This window comes from Coregonus lavaretus (genome assembly GCF_964263955.1).
Source record: "Coregonus lavaretus genome assembly, chromosome: 39".
NCBI lineage: Eukaryota > Metazoa > Chordata > Actinopteri > Salmoniformes > Salmonidae > Coregonus > Coregonus lavaretus.
In genome coordinates, this window is record NC_140026.1 from 1519008 (window position 1) to 1526003 (window position 6996).

Below are 6996 nucleotides of genomic sequence, written 5' to 3' on the forward strand. Positions count from 1 at the left end.
CCTATAACCCTGGCAACCTCCCCTTAGAACAGGCTTGGAACCTATAACCCTGGCAACCTTCCCTTAGAACAGGCTTGGAACCTATAACCCTGGCAACCTCCCCTTAGAACAGGCTTGGAACCTATAACCCTGGCAACCTTCCCTTAGAACAGGCTTGGAACCTATAACCCTGGCAACCTCCCCTTAGAACAGGCTTGGAACCTATAACCCTGGCAACCTCCCCTTAGAACAGGCTTGGAACCTATAACCCTGGCAACCTCCCCTTAGAACAGGCTTGGAACCTATAACCCTGGCAACCTTCCCTTAGAACAGGCTTGGAACCTATAACCCTGGCAACCTTCCCTTAGAACAGGCTTGGAACCTATAACCCTGGCAACCTTCCCTTAGAACAGGCTTGGAACCTATAACCCTGGCAACCTCCCCTTAGAACAAGCTTGGAACCCCTAACCCTGGCAACTTGACTGGTAAACGTCACGTTTTGAAAATGGCCTTTGTGGCATCGATGTGCGTCAGTAATATTTATTCTAGTGTCAGAATGTACTACAAAGTGTAAATAGGATGAAGTCAGTCTCGTCCGAAACGGAGATTTGCCAGATGATAGATTAAATAGTATGTTACAGAATGAAGGGTACCGTAACAGTTTGAGGTTACAGAATGAAGGGGACCGTAACAGTTCTAGATGTGTTTGAGTCGTGCCCTCAGCTGGCAGCACAAGTAATCATCAATTCAGAGCTGCATACGACCCCATCAATGCCATGTTCAATTTGGTTTGACATTCGCTCCTTAGGGACCCATCAGTAAATTACACAATGTACACTGAGCAAAAACATTAAACGCAACAATTTCGTAGATTTTACTGAGTTACAGTTCATATAAAGAAGTCAGTCAATTGAAATTAAGTCATTAGGTCCTAATCTATGGATTTCACATGACTTGGAATAAAGATATGAATCTGTTGGTCACAGACACCTTAAAAAAAAAAAAGGTAGGAGCGTGGATCAGAAAACCAGTCAGTATCTGGTGTGACCACCATTTGCTACATGCAGCACGACATCTCCTTCGCATAGAGTTGATCAGGCTGTTGATTGTGGCCTGTGGAATGTTGTCCCACTCCTCTTCAATGGCTGTGAGAAGTTGCTGGATATTGGCGGGAACTGGAACACGCTGTCGTATATGTCAATCGGAGCATCCCAAACATGCTCAATGGGTGACATGTCTGGTGAGTATGCAGGCCATGGAAGAACTGGGACATTTTCAGCTTCCTGGAATTGTGTACAGATCCTTGCGACATGGGGCCGTGCATTATCATGCTGAAACGTGAGGTGATGGCAGCGGATGAATGGCACGACAGTGGGCCTCAGGATCTCGTCATGGTATCTCTGTGCATTCAAATTGCCATCGATAAAATTGAATTGTGTTCGTTGTCCGTAGCTGATGCCTGTCCATACCATAACCCCACCGCCACCATGGGGCACTCTGTTCACAACGTTGACATCAGCAAACCGCTCACCCACACGACTTCATACACGCTGTCTGCCATCTGCCCGGTACAGTTAAAACCGGGATTCATCCGTGAAGAGCACACTTCTCCAGCGTGCCAGTGGCCATCGAAGGTGAGCATTTGCCCATTTTGAAGTCGGTTACGACGCCGAACTGCAGTCAGGTCAAGACCCTGGTGAGGACTACTAGCATTGCAGATGAGCTTCCCTGAGACGGTTTCTGACAGTTTGTGCAGAAATTATTTGGTTTGTGCAAACCCACAGTTTCATCAGCTGTCCGGGTGGCTGGTCTCAGACGATCCCGCGGGTGAAGAAGCCGGAAGAGGAGGAATAGGAAGTGGGTACAGAGCTGTAGAGAGAGACTGCAGCGCTATAGGCTGTAGAGAGAGACTGCAGCGCTATAGGCTGTAGAGAGAGACTGCAGCGCTATAGGCTGTAGAGAGAGAGACTGCAGCGCTATAGGCTGTAGAGAGAGAGACTGCAGCGCTATAGGCTGTAGAGAGAGAGACTGCAGCGCTATAGGCTGTAGAGAGAGACTGCAGCGCTATAGGCTGTAGAGATCACGCTGTTTAATCAGCTTCTTGATATGCCACACCTGTCAGGTGGATGGATTATCTTGACAATGGATAAAATAATCACTAACAGGGATGTAAAGGGTGTGTACCCAGTGTAGCAGGTAGTTGGTATGATTAGGGTCGACGTTTGCTGAAGGGTTCACACTGAGCTCAGAGATGTTGCATAAGACTGCACACAGACACACACACACAGACACACACACACAGACACACACACACAGACACACACACACACACACAGACACACACACACACAGACACACACACACACACACAACAACCCTCGGGCCGGGCCTGTGAAACTGGATGGCTGCGTTCCACCTATCCCTCGGGCCGGGCCTGTGAAACTGGATGGCTGCGTTCCACCAACCCTCGGGCCGGGCCTGTGAAACTGGATGGCTGCGTTCCACCTATCCCTTGTGTGAGGAGGCACATCACCAGCGGTAGACTCACTTCCTGACTATGAATAATAAGTAAATGGATGAAGCGTGTGTCTGTGTGTCGGTGTGTCTGTGTGTCTGTGTGTCTGTGTGTCTGTGTGTCTGTGTGTCTGTGTGTCTGTGTTCAGTGTGTCGGTGTGTCTGTGTTCAGTGTGTGTGTCTGTGTTCAGTGTGTCTGTGTTCAGTGTGTCGGTGTGTGTGTCTGTGTGTCTGTGTTCAGTGTGTCGGTGTGTGTGTCTGTGTGTCTGTGTTCAGTGTGTCGGTGTGTCTGTGTTCAGTGTGTCGGTGTGTCTGTGTTCAGTGTGTGTGTCTGTGTTCAGTGTGTCGGTGTGTCTGTGTTCAGTGTGTCGGTGTGTGTGTCTGTGTGTCTGTGTTCAGTGTGTCGGTGTGTGTGTCTGTGTGTCTGTGTTCAGTGTGTCTGTGTTCAGTGTGTCGGTGTGTCTGTGTTCAGTGTGTGTGTCTGTGTGACTGTGTTCGGTGTGTCTGTGTTCAGTGTGTCGGTCTGTGTGTCTGTGTTCAGTGTGTGTGTCTGTGTGTCTGTGTTCAGTGTGTCGGTCTGTGTTCAGTGTGTCGGTGTGTAAAGGGAATCATGAGGCTGCTACTGAAATATTAAAGGGGCAGTGCAGTTAGTCATCTTACTGTTTTTTAAAAATATTTTGTATATAACTACAGTGCATTGTTACGTTACAGCCTTATTCTAAAATGGATTAAATAAAGTTTTTCCCTCATCAATCTACACACAGTAACCCATAATGACATGGTGAAAACAGGTTTTTAGAAATGTTTGCAAATGTATAAAAAACAGAAATACCTTATTTACATAAGTATTCAGACCCTTTGCTATGAGACTATAAATTGAGCTCAGGTGCATCCTGTTTCCATTGATCATCCTTGAGATGTTTCTACAACTTGATTGGAGTCCACCTGTGGTAAATTCAATTGATTGGACATGATTTGGAAAGGCACACACCTGTCTATATAAGGTCCCACAGTTGACAGTGCATGTCAGAGCAAAAACCAAGCCATGAGTTCGAAGGAATTGTCCGTAGAGCTCCGAGACAGGATTGTGTCTAGGCACAATATCTGCATCATTGAAGGTCCCCAAGAACACAGTGGCCTCCATCATTCTTAAGTGGAAGAAGTTTAGAACCACCCGGCCGAACTGAGCAATCGGGGGAGAAGGGCCTTGGTCAGGGATGTGACCAATAACCCGACTGTCACTCTGACAGAGCTCCAGGGTTCCTCTGTGAAGATGGGAGAACCTTCCAGAAGGACAACCATCTCTGCAGCACTCCACCAGTCAGGTCTTTATGGTAGAATGGCCAGATGGAAGCCACTCCTCAGTAAAAGGCACATGACAGCCCGCTAGGAGTTTGCCAAAAGGCACCTAAAGATTCTCTGTTCTGATGAAACCAAGATTGAACTCTTTAGCCTGAATGCCAAGCGTCACGTCTGGAGGAAACCTGGCACCGTCCGTACGGTGATGCATGGTGGTGGCATCATCATGCTGTGGGGATGTTTTTCATGTCCTTGAGTGGCCCAGCCAGAGCCTGGACTTGAACCCCGATCGAACATCTCTGGAGAGACCTGAAAATAGCTGTGCAGCGACGCTCTCCATCCAACCTGACAGAGCTTGAGAGGATCTGCAGAGAAGAATGGGAGAAACTCCCCAAATACAGGTGTGCCAAGCTTGTAGCGTCATACCCAAGAAGACCCGATGCTGTAATCGCTGCCAAAGGTGCTTCAACAAAGTACTGAGTAAAGGGTCTGAATACTTATGTAAATGTGATATTTCAGTTATTTATTTATTTGTTTTAAAATATCTTAAAACCTGTTTTTGCTGTGTCATTATGGGGTATTGTGTGTAGATTGATTTAAAAAAAACAATTTAATCCATTTTAGAATAAGGCTGTAATGTAACAAAATGTGGAAAAAGTGAAGGGGTCTGAATACTTTCCGAATGCACAGTATATTAAAATGTATATCGACACACCCGCATCAGACTGAGCATTTCAATGGCAAGAGGAGGCTCAGGGAAATAAATGATAAAAAATGTATTTGGTCTTATGTGTTCTCTGGTTGTTTTCTGGTTGTTCTCTAGTTGTTCTCTGGTTGTTTTCTGGTTGTTTTCTGGTTGTTCTCTGGTTGTTCTCTCAGGGCATTCTGGTATTAATAGAAAACAAGGACTTGAAAAGAGAACATTCGATTCGAAGGGGCTTTATTGGGATTTTTCAAAACAATAGAGACATTTCAAATGTCATATTATTATATTTTTAAAAAAAAAACATTTTTAGTCATTTAGCAGACGCTCTTATCCAGAGCGACTTACAGTTAGTGAGTGCATACATTTTTTCTTCTCCGTACTGGCCCCCAGTGGGAATCGAACCCACTACCCATGCTCTACCAACTGAGCTACACGGGGCTATGTACAGTGTTGTAACAATGTGCAAGTAGTTGAAGTATGAAAGGGAATGTAAATCTCTCTGTCTCTCTGTCTCTCTCTCTGTCTCTCTCTCTCTCTCTCTCTCTGTCTCTCTCTCTGTCTCTCTGTCTCTCTGTCTCTCTCTCTCTCTCTGTCTCTCTGTCTCTCTGTCTCTCTGTCTCTCTGTCTGTCTGTACAGCACATAATGTGTTATTTGGTCTTCAAATGGAGTGCTTGTGGTTTGAAAGGTTCCCAGAGCTCAGCTGATTGAGGTTAATGTAGTCTAGACCTGCCATTCATGATAATATCAACGACAACTTGTTTGTGAAATCAAAGAGCGAGAACTAGAAGTGTGTTGCAGACTAAAACACTGAAATATTGTTCTTAGATATTGATTTTGATGTATTTTTAGATACAGTATTTCTTGGGGTAGGGAAAAACTGAACAAAATGTAGAAGGTTTTTGCAGTTATCCAAACTTTGTTGGTTGTTTACAGTGGAAACAACAACCCTGTAGCCCGCAGTCTGATACCTAAACCCTTCCTCCCTCCCCTTTCCTTGCTTTGACCAATCAGCAGCTGGGATGCATGTGATGAGCAGCATCTCTCCAGCCAATGAGAAAAGAGTTTCCAGGAAGTGGGTGCGGTCGCAGTTATGATGTCTCTGCCCCCTGCCTCTACAATCCCCGTCACTGATGGCAACAAGACTGGACCTCCTCCCCCTCCTCCTCCCCCTTGCGGCCCTCCTCCCCCACCCCCTCCACCCGGCACGGGAGACCCCGTAGGAGGGATAAGGAAGAGGAGGGTCCGGAGCTTCTTCTGGAAACCCATACCTGAAGACCAGGTTAGTTACACTCTGTTCTTATACCAGTAGACACACCGCCAGTTACATTCAACGCCCCAGACACACCGCCAGTTATATTCAACGCCCCAGACACACCGCCAGTTATATTCAACGCCCCAGACACACCGCCAGTTATATTCAACACCCCAGACACACCGCCAGTTATATTCAACGCCCCAGACACACCGCCAGTTATATTCAACGCCCCAGACACACCGCCAGTTATATTCAACGCCCCAGACACACCGCCAGTTATATTCAACACCCCAGACACACCGCCAGTTATATTCAACGCCCCAGACACACCGCCAGTTACATTCAACGCCCCAGACACACCGCCAGTTACATTCAACGCCCCAGACACACCGCCAGTTATATTCAACGCCCCAGACACACCGCCAGTTATATTCAACGCCCCAGTTACATTCAACGCCCCAGACACACCGCCAGTTATATTCAACGCCCCAGACACACCGCCAGTTATATTCAACGCCCCAGACACACCGCCAGTTATATTCAACGCCCCAGACACACCGCCAGTTATATTCAACGCCCCAGACACACCGGCAGTTATATTCAACGCCCCAGACACACCGCCAGTTATATTCAACGCCCCAGACACACCGCCAGTTATATTCAACGCCCCAGACACACCGCCAGTTACATTCAACGCCCCAGTTACATTCAACGCCCCAGACACACCGCCAGTTATATTCAACGCCCCAGACACACCGACAGTTATATTCAACGCCCCAGACACATGTCGTCCCCCACGAATGATGCAGCCCCCCCCCATCCCCCCCCCCCATCCATCCCCCCATCCCCCCTTGGGCCAATTGAGATATGATGACTAACACGCGTGAGTTAATGACTTTAGCTCCCCCTTGGGCCAATCAGTGTACTTTTGTAAATGTCGGCTCTCTATGGCAAGACATATCATTCACCCAAGTTTCGTCAAAATTGGGCCCAGTGCCAAACGTACTAACGGACAAAGACGGATCCACAGTCTCCTCCCCGATAAAAAAAAAAAATTCATACTGGCCCCCCGTGGGAATCGAACCCACAACCCTGGCGTTGCAAACGCCATGCTCTACCAACTGAGCTACATCCCTGCCGGCCATTCCCTCCCCTACCCTGGACGATGCTGGGCCCAATTCTGCGCCGCCCCATGGGTCTCCCGGTCGCGGCCGGCTACGACAGAGCCTGGATTCGAACCAG